This window comes from Silurus meridionalis, chromosome 12 (assembly GCF_014805685.1).
Source record: "Silurus meridionalis isolate SWU-2019-XX chromosome 12, ASM1480568v1, whole genome shotgun sequence".
Taxonomy (NCBI): Eukaryota; Metazoa; Chordata; class Actinopteri; order Siluriformes; family Siluridae; genus Silurus; species Silurus meridionalis.
Genome location: NC_060895.1, coordinates 1,179,099 through 1,204,937, shown reverse-complemented (window position 1 = coordinate 1,204,937; position 25,839 = coordinate 1,179,099). Strand labels below are relative to the sequence as shown.

Sequence of the window (25,839 nt, the reverse complement as noted above, 5' to 3'; positions counted from 1 at the left end):
GGGGCACCGAACTTTAAAAGTCAGTGTGCCAAAAGACATCATCATCCTGTGAACATCTGGAGCGGTGCAACTGGTGCTGTTCTGACCACGTGAGCACCCTGTGACAGAGATCCTACTCACACTTCTCGCCGGAAACAACATGATCTCACTTCGCACCAGCCCTACTCGCCAGATTGAGCTCCTGCAGACACACGCCGTCTTCCAGTCTTCCATAAAGATCTGGCTTGCACACCATTGCAGAGATCCAACGAATAGCAAGAAAGTGCTTCAAAAAGACTTCCAGGAAACGTTCCAGAAGAACGTGCTTACTTGTAAAGAAAGCGAGTCTCGAAATGTTTAATCCCACCTCATAAGTTGCTCTGGATAAGGACGTCTGCCAATTTCTGTAAATAAAGATCTGCTTTCCAAGAATTGGTGTGGAAGATCTCTGAAGATTTTTAGGAGGCCTCCTCACCATCACGTCCATCACTTCCTGACTTTACTAACACTCCTGTTACTGACTGAATGTCACACAAATCACGTCTCCTAACCACTCTGTTCCTCAGTATCTGGCAGGAACAGACAACTTTGCCAGTGCATTCATCTATCTCCGGAGATGAAATCATGCCGCTCTTCACGACGTCTCCACACCCTCAGGTAAACTTTTATTTTTCTCAGAACATCATGTTAGCGTTCCTGATTATCATCATCTGGGGTTTTTACCATCCTGGAGTCATGGAGGGATTTGTGCAAATAACATGTTGACCTTTTCTTCTCCTGCTCGACACGGACGGGGAAATCTGTGAGAACTCCGGGAGGACGAGTTCTCCTGGTACTGTCTTCACAGGAATCAACACACACACACACACACACACACACACACACACAGCATGCTGCTCACTAAAGTGATTAGCATAGCTAACATTATATACTTGAAGGAGCTGATTCACATGCATGACCGGTTCGAATCCCTTCGTCAGAAAAATGGAGAAACTGTTGGTTTTTTTTTTCCCTTCTGGAGAATAATCAAGACTCGATCAGATAACAAGCGATGCAGAATTCTGACGGCCAAACTCACAATCTGCTGTCGCTTTTTGAAAGCCCATCGGGCTTTGATGTGAATTTGAGAGAAGTTTATGCCATCATTATGTTCCACCATGCTGCGTGAGTCCTGCAGCTCTCCTCAGCCAACTTCTGCTTCTCGTAGAAACGGGTCGGGACGAGACGAGACGAGACATATGACGAGACGAGAAGAAGAAAAGAAAAGACGAAGAAAAGAAGAGATGTGAAAAGACGAGACGATAAGAGACACGACCGTAGACACCGTGTCTCACGCTGCGATGAACTGCGAATGATTTCATCAAGAAAACAAAAAAACGAATCCGTGGAAGGTGAAAGATAAAAGTGACGTCCTCCTCCAATCAGAGTCGAGTGACCTGAAGTACAGTTCAGATCTCACTTACTTTCAGTTTTATTTTAATAACTGATTTCAATTAAACTCAGATGTGAAACCATTTATTTTATTTTTCCTCAGAAATAATCGGTGTGGTGGAATCGAGTGGAATCACAAGAAATCCCGGGGAATCTGGTTAAAGCAGGTGGATTCTGGTTCTAGCTCGATTTATTTAGACAGAATAAAAGTCTAAGGCCTGGATGCTAATCTGCTAGTGCTAGCATGAGGAGCAGGGAATGGATTTTGGTATCAATAATTTGGGGAATCGTTTTTTCACCATAGCAACTATTCAGTTATTGAAACTAGTTCACATTTTTCTGATTGTTTCATGCTAACATTTAGAATCTTACTCGTTTATTTTTCTTCCGTTGCGCTAGCTGATGTTTAGCCCTAGCTGATGTTTAGCCCTAGCTGATGTTTAGCGCTAGCTGATGTTTAGCCCTAGCTGATGTTTAGCGCTAGCTGATGTTTAGCCCTAGCTGATGTTTAGCCCCAGCTGAGTGTCTAAAAGCACAGGAAGTTTGCACGCCTGACTGCATCCGTCCGTTCCTCCACCAATCAGAGCAAGGCGTCCCCTGTGACCGCGCTACCGATTAGCGTCGCCATGTGCAGCATGTCGTGGCTGCAGTAAAAAGAACACAGCCAAAGGGCAGAACCTGCGCTAACCAGGAGGACGTCTGGGAGCTCGTTCAAAAGCATGTTTCTAAAGACCTGCAGAGACGTGAAGCTTCAGAAGGAAGGAAGAATGGAAATTTTAAAAGTAAGGTAAAATAATAAAAAGGGAAGAAAAAATAGGAAGACTAGCATGTAGCTGTTTATTCATGACTTCACTCCATCATCGCTGAGCTCCGCCTCTTTCACTCCATGATGACGACGTTTTAGGAGAAAGAAAAGTGACGAGTCACATGACTTCTGCAGTAAAGGTCAATTCCGCATCTTATTAACATTTTGTTTAGCGCTTCCACGGCTAACACTTTAGCATCTGGGTGGAAGGTCACAGGGAGTCGTGGAACACAATGGATGATGGGTAATAAATAAATAATGGTGTTCTACCTTCTACGTGAGAAGATCAGGAGAATGAAAATAACTCCGCCCACTGTCACCATGGAAACGCTCAGAGCTCCAGAGGCACATGATATAAAACAGATTTCCCAATTTGAGCGCAGAAACAACCTGCAGCTGAAGTTACACCGCTATCAACATGTATCATAGCAACAGGGTGGAGGAGGAGGAGGAGAATGAGGAAGAGGATGAGTGGGGGAGGAAGAGGAGGAGGAAGACAAGGTGAGGGAAAAAATGATAAGAAGCAAGTGGAAGGAAAGCAGGATTAAGATGAGGATGTGGAGGAAGAGGAGGTAACAAAGCATGAGGAGGAAAAGGAAGAAGAAGAGGAGGAGGAGAAGGGATTAGGTGAAAAGGAAGTGATGGAAAGGAGAAAGAAGAGGACAAATATAGGAAGATGAAAAGAAGAGGAGAAGGAGAAAGATGAGGCGGAAGAAGGAACAGAAGAATGGGAGGATGAGCAAAAGAAGGAAGAGGAGATGGAGAATAAGGAAGAAGAGAAGAGGAAGAGAAGGAAGAAGAGAAGAGGAAGAAAAGGGGAAGAATTTGAATAAAGTTTTGAAAGTGTTGGTGCTGCTCAATGGCTTTAGCGCTCCACTGCTCTGAAAAACGCTAAGCTAATGGACTCGTGTTGTCTGCACATTAAAGAAAGAAAAGATGAACGGATGAACAGATGAAGTGAAGGTCTAAAGAAGGATAAATGCTCACGTTTCCCTTCAGTGCACTTTCACACTCCTCATCGATTCTTCATTGACTGCTACGATGCTAACGCACTGAATACACAGTGCCCTAAAGCATCCTGGGTAATAAACACACGTCCCGTTTCAAACTCGTACACAACTATCATCCCGCCGTCCACCAGGGTTACCACGGCAACGCAGCTCCTCAATCATCATTAGGACGGAAAGTGAAAACTAGAATAGCATGAACGCTGGAGCTTCAGCAGCTTCAGAGTCGCGTCCAGAAGCATGAAGAAGTCCGAGAGGAAGAAAAGCAGAAAAACAGAGAAGAGAAAAACGATATCAAATGTTTTCTATAGTGGAAGGAAGGAAAGAAGGAAGAAAGAATTAAAGGGATGAAGGAAGGAAAAAAGGATGAAAGGAATCATTCAAGGAAGGAATTAAGGAAAAAGGATGGATTGGTAGAAAAGAAGAAAAGAAAAAGATGATTAGGAAGAGGGAATATGTGGAAAAGGAAGTGAAGGAGGGGAGAAAGAAGAGGAGGAAGAGAAAGGAAGGAAGGAAAGGAAAGGAAGGCAGGAAGAAATGGAAAAAGGAATAAACATGGGAAGAAAGAAAAGGAAGGAAGACAAGGAACAACAGAAGGAATAATAAAACAAAGGAAATCAATAAAGGAAGGAGAGATGAAAGGATGAACAAAAAGTAAAGAAAAAGGATTAAAAGAAAAATAAAGACAAGGAATGTTAGCCATGAGAGCTATAGAGTCTAAAAGAGTGTGTGTGTGTGTGTGTGTGTGTGTGTGTGTGTGTGTGTGTGTGTGTGTTTCAGTAAAGGGGCGGAGTCAGGACCCCACTACGCGACTCTGCAGGAAAACGCAGTTTAGCGAAACGCCAGGAAGTTGATCTGAGGCTGTCAGTGTGATGCATTCTGGGAAATTTCTCCACACGCTGTGTGTAAAACGTCCTTTTCACATCGTTTAAAGGTCAACGCTGGACTGCAGGGAATTCAGTGTGTGTGTGTGTGTGTGTGTGTGTGTGATTAAATATGATGCCTTTTAGGGAAGTCATTTCAAAGTTTAGGAGAAAACACACACACACACACACACACACACACACACACACACACACACAGAGCACAGTTTGATAATTACAGCTGGATGAGATTCAGGAGGACGAATCTTCTCGGCTCGACTCGACTCGGCGCTGATGAGGCGGTGTGATTGGAGCTGCGTGATTAAAGCGGTGTCCCGTCGATCCTCTCCACTCGCCTTTAATTGCTGCGGCGGCCATCTTGATTAGCATCTCGACAGGAGCTGCATCTCCTCCTGCTTCTTTCTAAAAGAGGTTGTGACTGATGCAACGTTCATCTGATCTGAATCCGTGTCTCGGAGTACAGAACATCCGGACGGATCGGATAGAGACGCCGCTGACTCGTCACGGTTTTGTTAATTTAGCCAAACAGCGATTAGCATAAACGTTTAAATGAAACCGCAAACACATCAAAACATCTGGAGAGTCGCACGAACACGTCTGCGCTTCATCACGTCAAATATCATTCATACGCTTTTTTCTCTAAAAATTAATTACACAGGATTCTGTGATCTTCTTCACCAAAAATCCCCACTTTCTATAAACTAAACATTAATCTCATTTCTATTAATTTATTCAGTGTTTTAATTATAATAATAATTAACTATTTAATTAATAAGAAGGAAAAAAATATATAAATTAAATATTTAACTCTAAAAAATATATAAATTAATTTTAATTAATTAATTAATTCTTTTTTTATATAAGTGAAAATGTTTTATATTTAACTTTTAAAGCTAATATTAATAAAAAAAAATCCTTAAAAAAACAAAGTTTATCAAAAATAACTATTTTTAAGGTTAAAAACTCATTTTCTATATTGTTATCAAATCAAAAAAAGTGAAATGTGAAGCATGAAACATTTAGTTTCGATGTACTGTTTTACACTCATCATATAGAGAAACTGTGTGTGTGTTTTGGGGATTTGCATTGACTCCACCTCTTAATTTGCATATTCGTGTAGGTGAAATAAAAACAGTTTAGTTTCTTTCTGGGGATCTGCTCATCGTCTCGGGGTAGAGCTGCGTTATTAATGAAAAAGCTCAGAATGGTCTCACACACACACACACACACACACACACACACACACACACACACACACACACCTGCGTGTCTCTATTCAATCTAATGTGGCCAGAATGTGGCATGAAAAAAATTGTTTGTATGACCTTTGCCCTTTGAATCGGCTCTACGGGAAGAGGTCACGCTAATTAATTCTGGCATCATGTCTTGACAACCTGCCGTATCCGTGGAGACCGTGTGTGTGTGTGTGTGTGTGTGTGCGTGTGTGTGTTTAATCTCAGCAGTCACTCATGTGTATGCGACTGTATGAGCAGCGACACAAATGCCAAAATGTTGCTGTTAATTAAACTCCACATTTTTTTATTTATAAATAAATAAAGGAGTCACTGCTCCTCCTGCTGCCGCCGTCACACATCCTCAGTCCTCACACTGCACATGTTCTCCCACTTCTGATCTCCGCTTCATCTATCTAAAGTGAACGCAGAACGTCACACTGATTATCCCAGGACGTGTCATTTCATAGCAGGACGGATGATTTATTACGATATTCATCAGAAACTGAAAATATTCAGTGTGTGTGTGTGTGTGTGTGTGTGTGTGTGTGTGTGTGTGTGTGTGTGGATTATTTGCTGATAACAGCATGGTGCTGAGTGTTTTATTCCCCTCACACCACAGACCAGTTCAGATTCTAGAGTAATTACAGAAAATGTGATTGTGTGAGAGAACCGCAGGTGATGTAGGTTCCTGTATAGAAGTTGGTGCTGTGTAGAACCTACAACAGACAGTTCTGCTATCAGAAAGGAGATTTGGAGCAAAAAATCCTTTATTACTGAGTAACACCCTGAAGAGGGGATTCCAGGAAGTGGCCGGTGTTTCTGTGCTTTACCAAAGAAACACGAGTACAAAAAAAATAATAAAAATAAAATAACAAACTCTAAATGTCAAGATAATGCTGAAAACACAATGTTATATAAAAAAATATATATAAATAAAAACTAAATGTCATCCTCGGTTAAAAAAAATCAAAATAATAACTTAGAAATCTTCATAATAAAGTCTTTATAGTTTCTATATTTTAACATGATTACAAAAATTATACTTTTAAATACTTTACATTTTTTATGAAAATAAACTAGAATCAATAATTGCTCATTTACTCCATAATTAATGAAAATATGAACAAAAACAATTACAAAATAATCAATGAAAAATGATTACTAAACATACTGCCTCAAAAGAAATCAATAATAATTATTTACAAATATTAAAGAGAAAGAAAGAAAGAAAGAAAGAAAGAAAGAAAGAAAGAAAGAAAGAAAGAAAGAAAGAAAATAATTACTTAAACCAAAACTAATCATTTTAAACGTAATGATTTCTTTCTTTATTTATTTATTTATTTATTTGCTCGTCTTTCCCATCCATTCCCAGCGATGATGCTAATTGCTAATGCATTAATAACGATCCGTGTTAACGAGGATCCGATCTTCCGTTTCTTCCTCTCAGCATTCTGATCATGCGTCCTCTCCGCATCCTTCAGCCTCAAACCGGTTTCCTCTTACGTTAAAGCAGAGTCTCTTCTCGGACGCTGAGACACTGATTGCTAGGAGCTGAACAAAACGAGTGAGAGCGACGGTGTTGTCCCCACAGCCTTCACGTGAGCGGAATGAGAAAACGTGACGAGGAGGAGGATGAATTTCATCATTATTCTCCTCCACTGGTTTCAAGTAGACGAGCTCAGAGCCACAATAATTAGATCTCGAGCACTCAGGGTCATCCAGCAGTGTGTGTGTGTGTGTGTGTGTGTGTGTGTGTGTTTTACTGCTGAAGCACAGAGAGATCTGAGAATGACTTGAGTTACCCAGCATGCACCTCCAGCTGGAGGAAACGACTCGACAGTAAAAACTCCTTCAGACTGGACTTCATGAAGTTCTCAGCACCACAGCGTTAGCTCACGAACTTCTCATTAGCTTCTTAGCATGTTCACCTTTGCAGTGAGGTGAATCTTTAATGTTCTGAATTCACCACATGATCCTAAACTGTTTATATGTTTTTCACGTGGCAGTAGGTGCACTCTCTTTAGTTCGAGTGAAACGGTACACAAGATTCACGTTTCGGTACGACGGGTTTTTAAGTCACGGTTGGGTTCAGTGTCGGTACGGTCAGTGGGAGGAAGAAACGCAAAACATAAAATTGCTTGTCTTTTTTTTTATTAACGCAGTTTATAAACAGCTTATTACAGTTTATAACATTTTTGATCAATAGTTTACATTTTTAAAACAATTTAGAATAAAATGTCTGCTTAAGTAAATAATGTCAAATAATATTTTATAAAAATTAAATATAATAAATCAAATGAATGCAATACACTTTTTATTAAATTAATTAAACTCAGTTAATCAAATAAATTTACATGAATTACATTTATTAAATTAAATAAATAGAAAAATGAAATAAATTTGTTTACATTTGTCTGACCCCATTTGTGTTAGACAGATGTGTATGTAAAAGTGTGTGTGTGTGTGTGTGTGTGTGTGTGTGTGTTCTATTTATTTCAGCAGACTTTAACAAATGTCTTCATTCCTTTGTGGACTTTTTCAGGATTTTCTCTTTTTGAGAGGAATTTTTGAAGCAGGACATAAAACATAAGCACTTCCTGGTTAGCGGCTAACGCTAGTGCTATGTATTCTTCAGTGTGACACTGCACTAACTCTAGTTTAGTTTTTATACCCCAGGCATTGTTGTGTGTGTTATCAAGATTAATAATAATAATAAAATGCCCTTAAAGTGCGAGGCGAAAACTAACTTAATGACAGTTACAACTAACAAACTTGCGGTCCGACACTTAATACGTTCCTGAGGGAACTCAGAATGTACCGTAAAACTCCGGTAAGAATAAATTTACCGTTACACCCCTACTCTTTATCAAAAATAATCCCATGTGAACAGGAATTAATTATATATAAAACCCCAGTGAGAATAAATTTGTGTAACTGCAAAATATTTATATATTTATCTACAACTGAATATATTTTAAAGCTTCAGCTGGGAAAATAATCGTGTGGAAAAAACAACAACAAATAAAACAGAATATGGTATAAAATCACAGTTAAAACAAATCATGCACGAAAATCATGCAAAAATAAGTGAAATGTATATAAAAATTCGGGTATTTTCACTGCAATATTTATAGAAATCAAGTGTAAAAATTTAATTGTAAAGAATTAAAATGTATATATTTGACACAAATTTAATAAAATACAGAACAAAAACATACCGAAAACAATAAATATGAATTTTATATATAATGTATGTATAAATGTATGTATATGTGTGTGCGTGTGTGTGTGTGTGTGTGTGTGTGTGTGTGTGTGTGTAATCGAACTGTGTGTATCTAAAAACTTCATCCTTTTGGAATTAAAAACGTGTGTGACGTGTGATGTGATCTGTTCTTACGTTGTGATGAAGCTGCCGCCATGATGAACCGATGTCACTAAATTCCAGCTCGGAGGAGAATGTGGTTTAGGAGGAATTCTGTTTTTCCGAGTGTGAATATTTGAAGGTTGTTGTGTTTGCGTCACTCTCACACACCTGAGGGATAAAAGAGAGAAGGAGAACGGCCTGATGAATGAGTTTCTTTATGTATATTTGTGTTCGGTGTTGATCACACACACACACACACACACACACACACACACACACACAGGCTAATTTGTTACCATGTGACAGAGTCTCACGTTTGACTGGTTTCTTTCACACAACAGGACACATATTTGTTAATATTGTCTCCAAATATTGCCACCTCGACACATTACTTCCTCACAGCCGCTACGCTAGGAGCCACAGTGCTAACAATGTTTTACAAACATTACTAAGGGTTTTGAGCATATACTGTTCACCTTAATTAATATGCTAAACCCCAAATATGCTAACCCGATGCTAGTTACTGGTTTGAATATTCGCGAGCTTGCTAATAACACTATCTACTGATTTGAATTTAGAGGTTATTAGCTAACCTAGCAATGTCAAAATGCTGCAGATGAAGGAGAAATTGGCCAAACTATTTCACGTAGCATTACATTGTGCTCAACTGTGCTGTGACATCAGTGATGATGATGATGATGATGATGATGATGATGATGTAGCTTCAATACCACAAATCACTTACTGAGCAGCACAGTGTAATGTATTATTACTTCAGCAGGCATGAGGTGTGTGTGTGTGTGTGTGTGTTTGTGTGTGTGTGTGTGTGTGTCTCGCTCTTATGAACCCAGCTCTTTCTAAGTCTCATGTTAATCTCTGCTTAGAACTCATTGCTTTGACAGAAGCATGTAAGACTCCTAATTCTCCCGAAATCCTCACACACACACACACACACACACACACACACACACACACACACACACACACACACACATACACTTATTCCTCCCTGCTATAAATAAATATAAATAAATTAATGAAGTAATTTCCATGTAATTAAATAGAATGAAAGGATCAGGACTTCCGTCTCCTTCATTCGCGAGGAGACGGCATGCTAGCAGGTGCTGTGGTTTACAGTTAGCGACATGCTAGAATTTTTTTTATTCAACTCTGTTGGGGTTTTTGTTTGTTTGTTAATATTTGTAAATAAATTTACACTGTGAACAGTCATTAGCATCAGTAATTAGCGTTTGCTTTGAGTAAAGTCATTACGATTGAATGTCAGTTTAATGGTTTATTTGAAGTTGAAAGTTATTAAAGTTTAGAATTAAATGTTTTTTTTATATAATGCGGTTTTTATAATTTATAGCCAAGATCTCAGTTATAAGTAAATGATTAAATATTCAGACCCCTCCCACTTAATAATACAGGTACTCTGACCACGCCCACTCAGTACAATGGCCACTTTGGCCACTTTGACTACATCCAGGTCTATTGCAATTGTTCAACATTTCTAAGGTGAAAGTTCATATCAGTGACATGTTCAACTAATTTCTACTGTCTAATCACATCCACTCAGTAAAAGTAGCATTTAGTCCACGCCTATTTAGTACAGCGGGCACACAGACCACGCCCACCCAGTACAACAGGTACACAGACCATGCCCACCCAGTACAATGGGCACACAGACCACACCCACTTTAATGTCCACTTAAACCACACCCATTTAGTACAACTGTCACGCAGAACATGCCCACTCAGTACAACGAGCACACAGACCACGCCCATTTAGTACAGTGGGCACGCAGAACACGTCCACTCAGCACAACGAGCGCACAGACCACGCCCACTCAGTACAACTGCCACACAGACCACGCCCGCTCAGTACATCAGGCACACAAACCACACCCATTTAGTACAGCGGGCACGCAGACCACGCCCACTCAGTACAACGAGTGCACAAACCACGCCCACTCAGTACAACAGGCACACAGACCACACCCACCCATTACAACAGGCACACAGACCACGCCCATATAGTACAGCGGGCACGCAGAACACGCCCATTCAGTACAACAGGCACACAGACCACACCCACTCAGTATAATTGACACTCTGACTGCACCCACTTTAATGTTTACTTAGACCACACCCATTTAGTCTTTTTGGAGACTTTGACCTCACAATCGTTTTTTTTTTTTTTTTTTTACAATTGTTGAACACATCTGTCACATCTCCATGATGCTAGCTAGCTAAGCGTTAGCTTTACATTTTGTTGTTAGTTTACGCTCAAATCCAAGAATCCATGTTTCCGAGTCGAACAGCAACAATGTTTTCATGATTCGTGAGTTAGTTTGATGCTAAGAATTATCATGGTAGCGCTTGACTAGCTATGTGTTGTGTCCGATCGTCCGGGAAACGGGGCCTCTGTGTTTCGCTGTTGCCTAGCAACCGTGTTCTTACGACTCGAGCGGATCGGGCGCCATGAAGCTCTTTTATAGATCACAGATGTGAGGCTGATTATGTGCCCACTTCATTTTCGTTCGTCCTCCGTCTTTCTCCCTGCATCTCTTTCTATCGCTTATCCTCCTCGTTCCCTCTTTCTCTCCCTCCCTCTTTCTCTCCCTCCCTCGTTCCCTCTTTCTCTCCCTTCGCTTCATCCGTGTTCCACTGCAGTGTGTCGTGCGTTTAGGGCGGATAAAAAGCATCCTTTATGCGGTGCTCGTGGCAGGTGTGAGGCTGCTTTAATGGATTCTGCGTAGGCAACCGAGAGGAACTCATGCCTCTGTGTGTGTGTGTGTGTGTGTGTGTGTGTGTGTGTGTGTGTGTGTGGCATTCCGTAAGCTGTCTGACACTTATTGTTTGCAGAAGCCGAGCTGCCGACACCGTGTACCGCGTGTGTGGAAATCTACAGGATTTTTTCATCAGCTGAGATTGGAGAGAGAGAGACAAAGAGAGAGAGAGAGAGAGAGAGAGAAAGAGGCCGAGAGAGAGAGAGACTGAGAGAGAAAGAGAGGGAGATAAAGAGAGAGAGAAGCAGACGCTGTATTGAGATTGAATTATTTATGGCTTCGAGATGAATTTTGAAGCTGTGAGCATGAAGCTGTAATATTCCACTGTAGAGAAAAGAGTTAGGAGGGAAAAACGCTTTAAAAACAAATAAATAAAAATAAGTCTGATTTCACAGAGTGTTCGCACAGAAACCCTGGTGTCTGATCTGGTTCTTGAGAAATCGCGATGGGGGCGGAGTTACGCGAGATTCATCCACCTCTGAGCGAACACTGAGGCTACGCCTTCATTAATCTGATGTCACATGACTAAAAATGCGTCATTGTTTTCGAAAGCATCCAGAATAGGATGTTGGATCAGAAGGTTGTGAGCTCAAATCCCAGGACTGTGCTGGACCTTGAACAAGATGGCAGGAATTCACTGTTCACTTGGATGTTTCACAATGTAACTATAAATGGATAAAAAGTACTCTATGATGTCATATTTGGGGTGGAAATAAAGTGTGGTAAGAGGAAGTGATAATGGACAAACTGGTGAGAAATTCGAATAAACTTACAGCACAAGCACTAAATAGCAAAATGCTAATGCTATTCATTTCACCGCATTAGCCACGCCCTTTCTCACGCTAAGCGTAACGAGATGATTTGTAAAAGTTCCTGAATTTGAAGCCTTAAAGAAACGTTAAAGTTTGCTTTGGTGTAATTCTGGCATCGGAGCGCTATGAGCTCGCTAACTGACCATCGCCTGCTGCTTCCTCCATCTGCCTCCACCAGCAAACATCTGCTACATGCTACCAATCTCAGAGCAGCTGAGGCTTCAGCTAACAAGTCCAGTAGAGTTTAGCTCTGACGACGGGGAGCCAACCAGACGCTTTAACGAGCACCGACGTGTGACGGCTCTTTAAGATTAGAGCAGATCAGCCAGCTACAGTAGAGCATCAAAATAGTTCTGAATCATCCTCATCATCCCTATAAAATCTGATCAAAAGTATTGGGACACTCATCTTTTCCAGCCAGATCCGGGTTCCTGAAGGTGCACGATTTTATCGGACGTTTTGAAATTTGCTGTATGAAATTTTCCCTTTACTTGAACTGGGAAAGCTAAACCTGTTAGAGCATGAAGATGCCCCTGTGCACAAAGCCAGCTCCATGAAGATCTACTTTCCATGGATTGGAGTGGAAGAACTCCTGGGATGTTCATAAAGCACATCATGCTTTATGATGCTCAGGTGTCCACAAACGGTTGTCCATACAGTGTAATTTCATGCTAATCTTCAATCACACTATAATATTATAATATACACCATATTGATATTCTGTCATACAGGAACCTTCAGAAGAACCTCTGAGGAACCCCTTATCTTCTGCAAGTGTAGCTACAATGCACAAATTTCTATTTGGTTCTATTGAAAGAAAAACACATTTCTAAAAGAACACACACACACACACACACACACACACACACACACACACATGCACATTGACATTTCTGACTGCAATCGAAGGGATTACTCCTAAAGCCTCTTCCCTTCATCACAGTCTCACATGGATGGAGAGAGATACTGGAGTTTCACTGCGTTCTATTGAATATTCACTCAGTCGTTTCTCACTGCTTCTTCTTTCCTGAGACGGCTGTAGGATTTTTAAAGGAACCCATGCTCATGAGATCTCACAAGAAGTAATTAAGATCATGATGATCTCCTCTAAAAAAAAAATCCCATAACCCCTAAATGTGATTCATCACTCATAACAACTAACTGGACCTTCAGATCTGAAGAACCTGAGATAAACACATTCTCATTCTTCACACCAAGCTGGTTCTTGCATGGAGGAATTAAAAAAAGAACCAAAGTTTGAGGATCTGCTTCAGTAAAATTGATATAGTGAGAAGTTTTTAAACCAAAATCACAAAATAATCCGAAGAGCAATCAACATCAGAGCTTCAGACTGAAAAAATACAAAATCATGTAAAACACTTGCACAGCTCAGCAGGTTCTTTTGATTGTTCATATGAGGAGATCTTCTATGTAGAACCCATACAGTGGTTTCCTTTTTTTTTTTTTTTAATGCTCCGGTTATATCATTTTTGGCAACAGGGAACCATGAAGAACTTGTAGGACACTGAGAGGCTTGGAAACCTTTTAGAAACTGTCCGAAGTGAAACATGTATCTGTATGTAGGATTCTACAATCCTGGAGAATTCTTTAATGGTTGCTAGAACACTCTTAGAACATTGTCAAAGGTTCTGGGTTTGTAGGGCTTGGAAGAACCTTTTAAGGTTCCATGTAAAAAGAACAAAAACACAATTATGTGTTTTCTGAGCGAAACTAGTCTTCAAGTGTTCACTGGATAATGAGAGTTCCTTCACAGGTCTTTGGAACCCACCTAAGAAACATTGATTTTTCTCTGAAGAACCTGTGAAGGGTTCCTCCATACGAATTAAAGATGGACCCTTAAGGCTTTAAACGCATTTCTAAGATAAAAAGACAACTCTCTTCTTCTCCTCCACCCTTTTATCCCTCGTTCCTGACGTTCTGCCAGGTTTCTGCTTGATGTCCATGGCAGGATTTAATCACTGCAGCGATTGATTTTTGGAAGAGATCATTGCAGAGATGCTTATTTGGCAGAAGTAACAGTATTACCATATTGAACGAGGCCATTAGCAGCGACGCTGGAAGCAGACGTACAGTTCCACAGAAGCGAGTGCTGCGAGAGAACCGGAGGAGAAATCTGGAGAAAAAAATCATACGGTGGTTTTAGAAAGGTTTCGACACTAATGGTGCTACCATGGAGATAAACGCTGCCATGTCAGCGACTTCATCACGGACAGCAAGTTAGAAGAAAAAGCGTACGTGAAATTCTATGTGAAAATGGGCAAACCTGCCACAGAGACGTTTGACGTGATGTACTTCCACTCTTGCGCTCTGAACACCTCAAACAACACGTTGCCGTGTTTTAAACCTGCATCACTGGGATACGACGAAAGATCAGGAACGATCTCGAGCCCCGGAAACGTCCGGCATGATGACCCAACCCACTGGCCAGGTTCGCGGACTTCACCCTGATCCCGAAGATGAAGATTCGGCACACATAGCAGAAGATGCTCGACACGCTACGGAAAGAAGACTTCCAGGACACGTTCCAGAAGAAGGCTGGAGCGCTGTGCATGGGGACTGTTCTGATGGTGATGGTGTGGAAATGTAGATAAAGTAAAGCGAGTCTGCAAACTTTCTGATATCACCTCTTACACCAAGAAACACCAACACCAATCTCTCTTTGGTTCAAGGGGAACGAGTGAATGAACAGTAACTCTGCTTCATCACATCACTTCTCGTTTTTCCAAACTCGTCTTCATTTCAGAAATGAAAGATGGTACAGCTGGAGCACTGTGGATCGGTTGGTTGGCCGTCAGAGACAGCATGTGGCGCTTAATAAGCTGGATATAAAGAATTAAGTGCTCAGAGACAATCATTTGTTCAAAAAGACAAGCTCGGCCCACGGCGCCATCCATCACGCTCACCCTGACACGTGTAAACCTTCTCGCTCCGAGCCCCAAACACAGCGGCGAGGGAATCGATCACATCACCACGCCACTCCCAGCCCGGTTCATCACCACCACGCCCACGTCGCTTCCATCGGGGCCGGAATCTCCGCAGGAAGTGATCTCATCTATGATTTATTTGTTCCGAGTGAATATCAGAGCGCTCATCAGTCATCTTGAAGACAAGAAGCAGCGCGCCGGTGGAGTGATGAGGAGCGAGGGCACATTTTTCAGCCTCAGGATGAACACTGACTATACATTCATTCAGACAGCGAGTGAGAGCGGACGAGAGACACCGAGACACACAGAGGAGAGAGAGATGATTTACGGCAATCGATGGAGGCGTGAACATGTTTCCTGTTCACGCCTCCGCAAGGATCAGTGGTGGATCATGAGATTGAGTGATTGATTTTATCGAACTCGTGATTGATTTATTAGGACGTTTATTGCACATCTCATTTGCACCACATCATCCTGAAATCTATGCACTTATTTTTATTGCTGTTATTTATTTATAAAGTTATATAAAGTAGATTTATTTTTTTTACTTTTTTATTACATGTATATAATAAAGCAGAATATGGAGCTGCACAAACTGTTTATTTATATACAAATATTGTGTTTTTTATTTTTTATAAAATATATTTTTATAATGGTATTTTTATCACAATTATTTATTTATTTAATTAATAACAATTCTCACTTTTGTATAAATTGCAGATGATTTAGATTAATTATTTACAGAATCTTAAAGAAAAAAGATTAGCGTGACCTGGAAGTGGCGTTAAACTGTTTCACCATGTGGTCCAGATGAAGGAAACACATTTATATCTAATAAAATCAGTAAGTCTGGAATTAAATAAAAAAAGACGTTTGATATTAAACTTTATTAGTTTTATATCAAATATCACATTGAAATCGTCAACAATGAATTTGCTAAAAAACTTTGGTGGTAAAAAAATCACACATTTAGAAAAAAAAAAAAACTTGAAATCATGTGTGCCACAATTATTGGCACCCCTGATGTTAATACTTTGTACAACCTCCTTTTGCCAACAAGACAGCACTTAATCTCCTCCTATAACATTTCACAAGATTGGAGAACACAGAGAGAGGATTTTGACCATTCTTCTTTGCACAATCTTTCTAGATCATCCAGTGTCCTGGGTCCTCTCTTATGCACTCTTCTCTTTAGCTCGCCCCACAGGTTTTCGATTGGGTTGAGGTCTGGGGACTGAGATGGCCATGGGAGGACCTTGAGTTTGTGACTGCTGAACCACTTTTGTGTAGATTTTGCCACATGTTTTGGATCATTATCCTGCTGAAAGACCCAATGACGACCCATCTTCAGCTTTCTGGCAGAGGCCATCAGGTTTTATTTAAAATATCCTGGTACTTCAAAGCGTTCATAATGCCATGCACCCTAACAAGGTTCCCAGGGCCTTTGGAAGAGAAACAGGCCCACAGCATCACAGATCCTCCACCATACTTCACGGTGGGCATGAGGTGCTTTTCGGCATACTCATCTTTTGTTTTACGCCAGACCCACTTAGAGTGTTTGTTGCCAAAAAGCTCAATCTTAGTCTCATCTGACCAAAGCACACGATCCCAGTTGAAGTCCCAGTACCGCTTAGCAAACTCAGGCGTTTACGTTTGTGAGTGTTAGTGAGAAAAGGCTTTTTCCTTGCATGCCTCCCAAACAGCTTGTTGGCATGTAGAGAGCGTCTGATGGTTGTTTTGGAGACTCTGTGACCCCAAGATGCCACTCTTTGATGCAATTCTGTGACGGTGAGCTTGGGAAATTTTTTTACTTCTCTTACCATCCTCCTCACTGTGCGTTGTGGCAAGATAAACTTGGGACCTCTTCCAGCCTTGTTTGTCACTGTTCCAGTTGTTTTAAACTTCTTAATGATTCCTCTGACTGTAGATACCGGCAAGTTAAGGCGAGTGGCTATTTTCTTGTAGCCATTGCCTGACTTATGAAGGTCGACACACATCTGCCTTACTTGAATGGTGTGTTCTCTTGTCTTTGCCATGTTGACAAATGGGTAAGAGAATTAGGCCTCTGTGTCACGTCATATTTATACCCCAGGAAACAGGAAATCATGAATTACTAATTAAAAGTCCCTAGATACCCTGACCAACCTTAGCAACTACAGAAAAATATATTAAAAAAAAAACAATTAAATTTTTCAGAGGAATTGTTAGGGGTGCCAATAATTGTGGGACACATGATTTCAAGTTTTTTTTTTTTTTCTAAATGTATGATTTTTTTTTACCACCAAAGTTATGTACTTAAATAAAAGGTTGGATTTTTCTCTTTTTTTGCATTTGGGTTCTATGTTGTTTTAAAAAAAAGGAGAATTTTTAGAAGTCCACGACCACATCTTAAACAGGGGTGCCAATAATTGTGGAGGGCACTGTACATGCTAATTAATGAAAACTATTTATATAAAAAAATTCATGGCACTGCTCCATTCCAACTTTAACAAAAACGTGTACAAATTTTACATCACTCACATTTTAAAGGAAGACAAAACAAATCTTTTATTTTTCAAAATTTGTTGAATTAATAGTAGTGAGTATCTGTCAGTCATGTTGTTTATCTTTATCTCCCTTCTGAACTGTGTGCAGAAAACTGAACTGTGTGGAGAAAGAAATATTATTTATATATATATATATATATAATATTATTTATTTGTTTGTTTATTTATCTTTTTGCATAAACAAATCCAAATGGAAGAATAAAATGAATGACTCACTTCTGTCAGTGTGTCAGGGAGACGGAGGGGAGACGGAAAGGAGACAGAGGGGAGATGAAAAGGAGACTGAGGGGAGACGGAGGGGAGACGGAAAGGAGACGGAGGGGAGACAAAGAATAGAGTAAATATAAACCAGGTCTCACAGATGACTCACTCGTCGTTTATTCTCTCTCTAGAGCGTTTTATAAAATCTGTTTTTTCAACTAAAAGAAACGGACGTGTAGGAGAGAAACCGCAATCAAACAAAAATATTTCTTTATTTGTTTATTATATTACTTTTAATTTCATACCATTGAAATACATTGATTTTGTTTTTGTTTGTTTTAATTAGTTGTTTATTTATGTATTTTTATGTAACATCTTGTTTTTATACACAATTAAAATGCATTTAAAATGCATTATATTTATTATTTATTAGTTGTCATTTGTAGGTTATTTGCTCTTTTATTCACATTATTTAAATTATTGGTTGATATAATTAACAATAAAACCTTTAACCCCAATAATACCCTAAAAGTGTGAAGATCGAATCGGAGTGAAGGAAAGCGAAAGCTGATTGTGAGTGAAGAGAAACGCGATTACAGAACAAGGAAAAAATGTTAAACAGTAAGGAACAGATTAAAGAACAGAATAAAGAGAGATAAAAACCAGAATACGATGGAAGGATATGAGGAGAGGAGGATATAAAGGAGGAAAGGAAATTAAAATATTGAGTGAAACAAAGAGGAGAGGAAAATGAATGGCAGGAGAACGGGTGGGGGGCAGGGTAAAAGGACATGAAATGAAGATGAAGAGGAGATGACAATGTCAAAGGGAGGAGAGAAGAGGGCAGGAAAAGGGGATGTGAGAAAGAGAGAAAAAGGTGAATAAATCAGAGGGGAGTTGGAGAAGACCTTCAAAGGTGAGAGAAATAGATGAGAGGATGTGGATGAGTGATGGATAAAGGGAGAAGTCTGAAGGATGATGAAGAGAGAAAAAGGAAAGAAGATAAAATAAGAACAGGTGAAAAATATGTGAGTGAGAAACAGAAGGAAATAAAAGAAACGATACACCACCATCTCGCTCCCTCCAACAGGCTTCCTCCACCATGCTTCATCCATCACCATGCTTTCACCACCAGCACAGAAGAGATTCAATGAGCATTACGACAAGTGTGTTCTCAGGGAAGAAGAAGAAAAGGAAAAGATGGAATGAATGATTAATGAAGGACAGGAGAAGAGGGTAAAGAACATGAGGAAGAAGATAAAGAAAAACTTGAAGATGATGATGCAGTGTTACCTCCAATGTACTTTACTCTGGTGGTGAAGGAGAAAAGAGCAGAAGAGGAAGTAGGAAAGGGTGGGTGGAAAAGATAAATGATAACACAAGCGTGTGAGAAGATTTCATGAGAGGATGAAGCAGCGAAGATGAACATGACGCTCCTGCACCTGATGCTGTTGAGAGAAGGATAGCAGTGATTGTGAAAACTTGTGCTGAAAAGGAGAAGAAAACAGGATGAGGTAGAGAAGAAAGGAGGTAAAATGTAGGACATGGGAACTGGGTGGAGAATAGAGGATATATTAAATGTAGGACATGGGAACTGGGTGGAGAATAGAGGATATATTAAATAAAAGGGTGGAGAATGAAGAGAAAGACGAGAAAAAAATGATGAGGAACCACCAAAGGAACCTTTGAGGAACTGGGGACCTTCATAGCATGAAGGATGGAAAGAAAATCATAATGGTCAGAAAATTATGAAAGAAAGGAGGAACTGAGAAACAAAGAATAAAAATGAAAAGCTGAAGATAAGAGAGTGAAAGAGGACGGTAAAGAAGCAGCAGGAAGGAAGACGTTTCCCTCCTGAAGGCTTAAACACGTGGCCAGCTTTGTCAGTTGGAGAGGAGACAAGGGAGGAGAGGAAGAAGAGGAGAGGTGGTGATTAGAGAGGAAAGATGGAGGAGGTGTTTTGGAGAAGTGTGAGGTGATGACTGATGCTCTGAGGATGAAACATCTCTTCCTGAAGATACATGACTCACTGAGCTCCTCTGTCAAGTTCAGGGAGATAAAAGAAGTAAATGATTTGGTGCAACGTGGCAGAACCTGATGTTTACATACTGAAATGTTCATGGCACTCTGTCCAAATCTCAGCTAGCTGGCTAAAGGTTTAGCTAGCAGTGTTTTTGCTGTGTGTTTAACTGTGATGCTAAATTTACAGCGGTAGACACATCTGACACGTTTAACTAGCTATTCCGTCTGTCAAGCTGTAGCTGATGTGCAGCATGCTAATTACAGACTAAATGATACTCGCTATCAGAAATTAGCCAGGACGAATAGCTCGCCTAGAAAAAAAAAGCTAGTAAGTGATAAGATTAGCCAAAGTCTGTTTTTCATCTGAGGTAACCCGATTTCACTCATGAAATCATACTGGGCTAGCAATTTATACATCTAGCTAGCTGTTCAAGATGTTTGTTTTATTAACTGAGGTAACTCTTACATACAGTCACTGACAAACCATGCTAGTTATATATTTAATTGTGTTCAACACTATTTACAGAAAATAACTTTATTTATACATTTATTTTGGATAGCTAGTTATGTGTATAGCTAGTTTATTTATTGTCTTTATCTACTTTAGCTGATTATGCTATACCAGCTGTAGGTTTCTATTTACAGTTTAAGGTAACACCTGCTATGGTTGTTAGTACGGGTGTTAGGGGACTGCGCTAACTCTAGTTTAGTTTTTATACCCCTGGCATTGTTGTGTATGTTTTTCATGTCAATAATAAATTTGCGCTTAAAGTGCGAGTTGGAGGCTAAACAAACGTCCGCCACTTAATACGTTCCTAATGGGAACTCAGCCACGTAAAAAGGATTGCATACACGTGTGCACCGAAACGAAATCCCCACAACGAAAACAGTTAGGTACGAACGTGTACCGTTACACCCTAATTATTAATAATGGTTAAAGCATAGATTTGTGTCAGTTCAGACTGTTCAGTTACAACCACTGGGATAAAGAGATCTTTTACAGGTAGCTACAGTTGACCAACTTGGCCAGCTCAAAATGGAGTATTTGTCCAGTGTTTACTTCATTTGATGTTTAGTGGGGATGAATAGAGCTAAAATAAGACCACACACAATTGCGTTGACTAGCGTGTTTAGCTAATTGTATTCCCTAGTCTGTGTGTGGTTTCTTGAATATCTATACTCGAAGAAACTAAATAAATGGTTCAGTATATCATTAAGTGTGTGTAGCATTTCTTAAGTGTACTACTGGTTGTGTCTTTCTCTTTCCGAGGGTTTTAGGTAAAACCTTGATTCCTCACGGTGTAATCAGGGATTATTTATAGCTCAGTTGTTCTTTAGCTGAAAGATCCTGTGTAGAGCTTTGCAAAAGAATGTTTCTTATCGAAGTAGGACACTTCTAGGAGAATATCAGGCAAAATACTCCGACTTCTATATGCCTAAATATCCTTAGAGAACCTGTGAAGAATCCTTTCTACCAACAACGTATGCGAGAAACTTCTAAAAGCATCGTGCTGAACTCTCAGCCCTATACATGGCCCAGATTCCACCTAAATCACTTTAAATAAAAGCGCCTGCTAAATGAATAAATGTAATCAACGTTTAATATTTTTGTCCTACGTTATCTCTAACGCGGGCTCTATATGGGATGAAAGGCTCTCGCCATTGCTGAAGATCATGTTACCGCTATCGGCTACGGTGCCGTCCTTCCCGTAATAGCACTCCTGACCCCATTTGTCCTCCCCAGCACAGGTAATGCATTTCAGGACGGGGATCTGAAGAGACAGCAGCTGTCCGAAGCAGGCAACGTGTAAAATCACCCAGATTCACCTGAGCAGAATGATAATGCTTCTTCTGAGATACCAGAAGGAAACTGAGGCTCAAGTCTGATCTGCTCCACCATTCTTAAGATTCTATTTAGCTGCTCTGTTTGGGATTCAGAGCATCTGGTGGTAATGAAGAATTTGTGTTAGTGAGGGTCTAGTACTAGTCCAAAATCTTAGTCCTGTTATTAGTTTGTTATCTGATTGTTTTTATTGGCTTTACTGTGTATACCCCTTTATATCCACAGAGGAACACAAAAACACTTTTGTACTATTATATCCGAGCCTGGTTTTCTGTGTCCTACTGTAGTTCTGTGATGGTGAGCAATCGCTGTCTCACACTGGATGGAACTGGATCTGGATGTTACTCTGGTTTAGGTGTATATAAGTAACACATTCATTTAGATTCAACTAACAAATGCAAACTACCTGTGTTCAACACTTTAAACTCACACTATGACTTCCAGCCAATCAAAATCCACTATTCACACCTGGACTTCCAGCCAATCACAATCCACTATTCACACCAGAACTTTCAGCCAATCAAAATCCACTATTCACACCTGAACTTTCAGCCAAACACAATCCACCATTTACACCTGAACTTTCAGCCAATCACAATCCACTATTCACACCTGAACTTCCAGCCAATCAAAATGCAGTATTTGTGACCTATATTACCAGAACTGCAGTAGAAATGAAAATCATATATAAATCATGAGCAGCTCTCAGAAAAAAGTTGTGAAACTGAATACCTTCATGGCTAAATCTGTTTCCTGTCCTGTACAGGAAGTCTGATTGGGCTACTTTCTCTTTTAGGTGCACAGACAGTAAATGCTTCTTAATTGTAAATCATGTCCATGTAGTTCGTTTTTTTTGGAACCAAGTTGCAGTGGATCATAACAAGCCTGGTCAATTACACACACACACACACACACACACACACACACACACACAGTGAGAGAGAGGACAGGCTGGATTGTGACCTGTGCCAACACTGCTCTGGCCAAGACCTTCTCGTGTCTGAGTCTCCCAGCTGGAACTTAATTAATGGCACACAGAGAGAGAGAGAGAGAGAGAGAGAGAGAGAGAGAGAGAGAGAAAGAGAGATAAAGTGAGACAAATATATAGGAAGAAAGAGAAAAAGCCAGATAGGTACAAAAAGAATGATAGATCACAGCATCACGAAATTAATCGTGTTTTATTATAAACTAATGAAATCATCGCTTCTCGTTAAAACAACAGTAAATAGGAGAGAAATGTTTTAAGTTGTAAAACACTTCATTTTATCAAAACAGATCGTCAAATTTTTTTTTAAATCCATTAGCGTGCAACACACACACACCTCCCTCACTCAAGCATTTGATGGACAGATTTAGACAGATCTCAGAGAATTTGACAGGAAGCAGCTCAGCCAATCGACAATTATTCATCAAATCACAGAAAAAATATGCAATGCATGAGCATCAGCAGCTGGTGTGTGTGTGTGTGTGTGTGTGTGTGTGTGTGTGTGTGCGTGCGCATGTTTTAGGTTGACGATATTATAGGTTCAGTCTTACAGATCCCAGATGAAGTTCATTGAGATCCAGTGTTAATCGCAGAAGATGCTCGATATGCTTAGAAAAAGAAGACTTCCAGGAAGCGTTCCAGAAGAACACAGGGGGCGCTGTATTGGTGTGCAAGGGGACTATTTAGAAGGTGATGGTTACACCAAGAAACACCAATATCATACATAACGAAGCTAACTCAAGGCATATGGATGTTCAGTTCCACCCACAACTCTCCATAAAAGGCAAAAACTGCTTGAAAGTGATAAAATGGCAACTAAAAGGTGAAAGAGCGTCTCTCCTGAGTGTCCACAAGTGCACGTTAGCTCCTTAGTTTTTTTTTATGAGGGTGACCTTTTGTCCTTCTAGATTTGTTTCTGGAATAAATTTTATAGAGTTTCTTAATAAGCTCCTGGCTGGCTCACCAATAAAATATGAAACGATTGAGTTGAGATATCTGTAATTAGCGAATCTGCTTATACTACCAAGCGAGATTTCAGATACGACCCATTTTCCCCAAACAGTGATTTTTTCCCTGAAGTTCCTTCACGCTGATGTTTTGATGTACGAAGGCTGTAATTATTTAATCTTCTAATTACTTCAAATTACACGTTACACGATATTGATATCCTGCAGGTTAACGCTCTTTCGCTCATCTCTCCATCTCTCCCTTTTCCCACATTTTTCCGTTTACATAACTGCAGCTCTCCTCCTCCTCCTCCTGATCTTGTTTCAAATCATGTCACACATCTGACCTTCAAATCAGACCCCCAGGTTGAACGTCTTTCACGTCTTCTCATCTCTTTTTTTCTCACACCGAGTCACTTATCACATCTTCCCTTTGCCTCGAGATGTTTAACCAGCCATATGTTGCATTCTGTTTACTGATTGGTCAGAATTCTACAATATAGTAGAAACAATATGGTCCAAAAGTATTGGGACACCTAAACTTCTCATTGTGATTGTGGATGTGGTTCTTCTCCAAACTGTTCTCCACCAGAATGCAATCATGAGCTACACTTCTCCAAAAGTATTTGGACACATGATCTTCTCAGCCATATGTGGTTAATCTTTGGATGCGGTGTTAAATCTTCTCTTTAATTTACCTAGGAGAGCCAAACCTGTTCCAGCACAAAGCCAGCTACATGATGATCCACCTTCCATGGGATAGGCACCTTTAGGATAAACGCTGACTGCACCCCAGGCCCCTTCGCTGTACCTCATCAGTGCCTGGCTTTACTAACATCCTTGTGGATTAATGAATCTCCATTAAAATCTAGTGGGACATCTTCCCAGAAGAGTGGAGCTCATTATAACAGTAAATGGAGAATAAATGCAGAGAGAGATGTTCAAAAAGAAGCTCAAACCAATCTGATGCTCAGGTTTCCACAAACTTACAATACAGTATATATTATCTGGGTATTCGTTATTGTTCCTTTTGAAGCATCATTCAGCATCAGCGCTTTGGAACCACCTGAACGTGTTCAGTTATAGGAAACTAATCAACATGCGCAACCAACACATTGTAGATTATCGGTTCCTTTACTGTACATTAGATTAATACGATTGTGACTTTGGTTAAAGTTCTCTAGCGTTTCAGAAGCTCAGAATCGTGTTTTATTTCTCTCACTAGAAGGTTCTATTCTTATTTTCTGCTTTCTGAGAAGGTGGAACAAACTGTCTGGCTGTGTTTGTTCTGCAGATTAATTCGAGAGCTGCCTGAAGATGTGGCGTCTTTAAAAACAATTGAATATGGATGCAGTTACTCCGTCTCTTTCAGTGTGTGTGTGTGTGTGTGTGTGTGTGTGTGTGTGTGTGTGTGTTTGTGTGTCTAGTTTTATTACGTTGTTGGTTTTGGATCCTCATTAGCTGTGTATAAAATAACAGCTGCTCTTCTTGGGTTGTACATTTCCAGCATTTAGAGCATTACAAATTCCATATGATGTCAGGATCAGTTTGAAGAACGGTCACTATTCCTCACTGTCCTCAAATCTATTTACTCACTTGAGAAACAACATGATCTCAATTCCACATCCACCCTATTTGCTAGATTTGGCTCCTGCGGACTTCACCCTCTTCCCGAAGATAGAGATCCGGCTCGCCGTTTTGACACTGTTGTGGAGATCTGGTGCGAATCGCAGAATCGGTGCTTCGATCCAAAGACTTCCGGAACACGTTCCAGAAAGCGCTGGAAGGCGATGTATTACTGTGCAAGGGGACTATTTTGAAGGTAATTGTGTGTAAACGTAGATAAATAAAGTACTTTCTCGTAAACAGAGCGAGTCTCCAAACTTTTAATACCTCCTTAAATACGTGTCATATCATATCGTAACATCACACGTGAAGTTACACCGCTGTAGATATAATATAATAGTAAGGTCCGGTAGGTGTTCAATCTGGTTTATAGCAGGAGATCTTCCACTCAATTCCGTCTCATGGAAAGCAGATC

General features: G+C 40.1%; 1 protein-coding gene across 4 annotated transcripts in view; it reads right to left on the bottom strand.

Moving 5' to 3' along the window:
• Positions 1-25,839, bottom strand: part of lrfn1 (leucine rich repeat and fibronectin type III domain containing 1) — a 103,685-nt gene that overhangs the window by 50,645 nt on the left and 27,201 nt on the right. For 3 of the 4 annotated variants that reach the window (XM_046863524.1, XM_046863527.1, XM_046863526.1), the window contains exon 2: positions 8,739-8,873. The gene's annotated coding sequence lies outside the window, so the exon portion shown is untranslated. Of the gene's footprint in view, positions 1-8,738; positions 8,874-10,974; positions 11,310-25,839 lie in introns of those variants that run through there. The other variant, XM_046863525.1, reaches the window with a different exon arrangement.